This window comes from Engystomops pustulosus, unplaced genomic scaffold (assembly GCF_040894005.1).
Source record: "Engystomops pustulosus unplaced genomic scaffold, aEngPut4.maternal MAT_SCAFFOLD_853, whole genome shotgun sequence".
NCBI lineage: Eukaryota > Metazoa > Chordata > Amphibia > Anura > Leptodactylidae > Engystomops > Engystomops pustulosus.
Window position 1 is genome coordinate 23,879 of NW_027285732.1, and position 3,778 is coordinate 27,656.

The following is a 3,778-nucleotide window of genomic DNA, read 5'->3' on the forward strand; positions in this document are numbered from 1 at the left end:
AGAGCCAGTGGGCCCTGTCAAAAAATAGCCATTTTCCTCTGCTTTACTGTACAAAGAGGAGGAGAAGGAGGAAAATGAGGAGGAGGAGGAGGAGTGGATCAATTATTCAGGTTGAGCTTCCTTCACCTGGTGGAGATTGGAAATTCTGAGAAATCCAGCCTTTATTCATTTTAATAAGCGTCAGCCTGTCAGCGCTGTCAGTCGACAGGCGTGTACGCTTATCGGTGATGATGCCACCAGCTGCACTGAAAACCCGCTCGGACAAGACGCTAGCGGCAGGGCAGGCAAGAACCTCCAAGGCGTACAGCGCCAGTTCGTGCCACATGTCCAGCTTTGAAACCCAGTAGTTGTAGGGAGCTGTGTGATCATTTAGGACGATGGTATGGTCAGCTACGTACTCCCTCACCATCTTTCTGTAAAGATCAGCCCTACTCTGCCGAGACTGGGGACAGGTGACAGTGTCTTGCTGGGGTGACATAAAGCTGGCAAAAGCCTTGTAAAGCGTACCCTTGCCAGTGCTGGACAAGCTGCCTGCTCGCCTACTCTCCCTCGCTACTTGTCCCGCAGAACTACGCACTCTGCCGCTAGCGCTGTCAGAAGGGAAATACTGTTTCAGCTTGTGCACCAGGGCCTGCTGGTATTCATGCATTCTCACACTCCTTTCCTCTGCAGGGATGAGAGTGGCAAGATTTTGCTTGTACCGTGGGTCCAGGAGAGTGAACACCCAGTAATCGGTGCTGGAATAAATTCTTTGAACGCGAGGGTCACGGGATAGGCAGCCTAGCATGAAATCTGCCATATGCGCCAGAGTACCAACGCGTAAGAATTCACTCCCCTCACTGGCCTGACTGTCCATTTCCTCCTCCTCCAACTCCTCCAACTCCTCTTCTTCTGCCCATACACGCTGAACAGTGAAGGACTCAACAATGGTCCCCTCTTGTGTCTCGCCAACATTCTCCTCCTCTTCCTCCTCATCCTCCTCCACCTCCACCTCCTCCGATATGCGCTGAGAAACAGACCTCAGGGTGCTTTGGCTATCAACAAGGGAATATTCTTCCCCCGTCTCTTGTGACGAGCGCAAAGCTTCCGACTTCATGCTGACCAGAGAGTTTTTCAACAGGCCAAGCAGCGGGATGGTGAGGCTGATGATGGCGGCATCGCCACTGACCATCTGTGTTGACTCCTCAAAGTTACTCAGCACCTGACAGATATCAGACATCCACGTCCACTCCTCATTGTAGACTTGAGGAAGCTGACTGACCTGACTACCAGTTCTGGTGGAAGTTGACATCTGGCAGTCTACAATCGCTCTGCGCTGCTGGTAAACTCTGGATAACATGGTCAGTGTTGAATTCCACCTCGTGGGCACGTCGCACAACAGTCGGTGAGCGGGCAGTTGGAGGCGGCGCTGCGCTGCCCTGAGAGTGGCAGCATCTGGGCTGGACTTCCTGAAATGCGCACAGATGCGGCGCACCTTCGTGAGCAAATCAGACAGATTGGGGTATGTCTTGAGGAAACGCTGCACTATCAGATTTAACACATGGGCCAGGCATGGCACATGTGTCAGTCTGCCGAGTTGCAGAGCCGCCACCAGGTTACGGCCGTTGTCACACACAACCATTCCCGGCTTGAGGTTCAGCGGTGCCAGCCACAGATCAGTCTGCGCCGTGATGCCCTGTAATAGCTCTTGGGCGGTGTGCCTTTTGTCGCCTAGGCTCAGCAGTTTGAGCACCGCCTGCTGTCGCTTAGCGACGGCACTGCTGCTGTGCCTAGAGCTACCGACTGATGGCGCCGTGCCCACGGATGGTAGTTCGGAGGAGGAGGTGGAGGAGGGGTGGGAGGAGGAGGAGGCATAGTAGGCCTGAAACACCTGGACCGAGGTAGGCCCCGCAATCCTCGGCGTCGGCAGTATATGAGCAGCCCCAGGGTCAGTCTCGGTCCCAGCCTCCACCAAGTTAACCCAATGTGCCGTCAGCGATATATAGTGGCCCTGCCCGGCAGCACTCGTCCACGTGTCCGTGGTCAGGTGGACCTTGTCAGAAACGGCGTTGGTCAGGGCACGGATGATGTTGTCTGACACGTGCTGGTGCAGGGCTGGGACGGCACATCGGGAAAAGTAGTGGCGGCTGGGGACCGAATACCGAGGGGCGGCCGCCGCCATGAGGTTGCGAAAGGCCTCGGTCTCTACTAGCCTATAGGGCAGCATCTCCAGGCTAAGCAATCTGGAGATGTGCACATTAAGGGCTTGGGCGTGCGGGTGGGTTGCACTATATTTGCGTTTCCGCTCCAGCGTCTGGGGTATGGAGAGCTGAACGCTGGTGGATGCTGTGGAGGATCGTGGAGGCGACGATGGGGTTTTTGGGCCAGGGTCCTGGGCAGGGGGCTGACTAGCAGCTGACACAGGGGAAGGAGCAGTGGTGTGCACGGCCGGAGGTGAACGGGCTTGTTGCCACTGAGTGGGGTGCTTAGCATTCATATGCCTGCGCATACTGGTGGTAGTTAAGCTAGTAGTGGTGGAACCCCTGCTGAGCCTGGTTTGGCAAATGTTGCACACCACAGTCCGTCGGTCATCCGGTGTTTCCTTAAAGAACCTCCACACTTCTGAAGATCTAGCCCTCGCCGCAAGAGCCCTCACCACGGGAGCTTCACTAGTTGACAGTGGCGCTGATGCACCAGCTCTGGCCCTGCCTCTCCGTCTGGCCCCACCACTGCCTCTTCCAACCTGTTCAGGTCGAGGACTCTCCTCCGTCTCAGAAGCACTGTGTTCACCCGGCCTCTCAACCCAGCTTGGGTCTGTCACCTCATCATCCTCCGATCCCTCAGTCTGCTCCCCCCTCGGACTTCCTGCCCTGACAACAACTTCCCCACTGTCTGACAACCGTGTCTCCTCATCGTCGGACACCTCTTTACACACTTCCACTACGTCAAGAAGGTCATCATCACCCACAGACTGTGACTGGTGGAAAACCTGGGCATCGGAAAATTGCTCAGCAGCAACCGGACAAGTGGTTTGTGACTGTGGGAAGGGTCCAGAAAACAGTTCCTCAGAGTATGCCGGTTCAAATGGCAAATTTTCCTGGGAGGGGGCAGACTGGGGGGGAGGAGGCTGAGGTGCAGGAGCTGGAGGAGTGGGGATTTCGGTGACATGGGTGGACTGCGTGGAAGACTGACTGGTGGTGGACAAATTGCTCGAAGCATTGTCAGCAATCCACGACATCACCTGTTCGCACTGTTCTGGCCTCAACAGTGCTCTACCACGAGTCCCAGTAACTTCAGACATGAACCTAGGGAGTGTAGCTCTGCGGCGTTCCCCTGCTCCCTCATCAGCAGGTGGTGTCTCACCCCGCCCAGGACCACGGCCTCTGACCCCTGCAGTAGTTGGACGCCCACGTCCCCGCCCTCGTCCTCTACCCCTAGCCCTGGGGTTAAACATTTTTAAAATGAGAGTTATAACTTTTTTTTTTTTTTTACTTTTTTTTTTTTTTTTTGTGTGTTTTTTTTGTGTTTTTTGTTTTTTTTTGTGTTTTTTGTTTTTTTTTGAGTTTTTAGAACCAAACAATCCTATCCTATTGCTATGGCTATTTTCTAGCCAAGTATCAAAGGAAGCACACTACTATGCCAGATGAGATGACACTGAGTTATTGCCTAATAGAAATCCAACCCCTACTGAATTTTGCCACTTCAGCCTTTGCTATGGATATGTGCGCCACTAAGCGCAGAACACAGCGGTCGCAAGTCTCACTACAAATTGCTCAGAATTGGCAAGTACATGCACTGC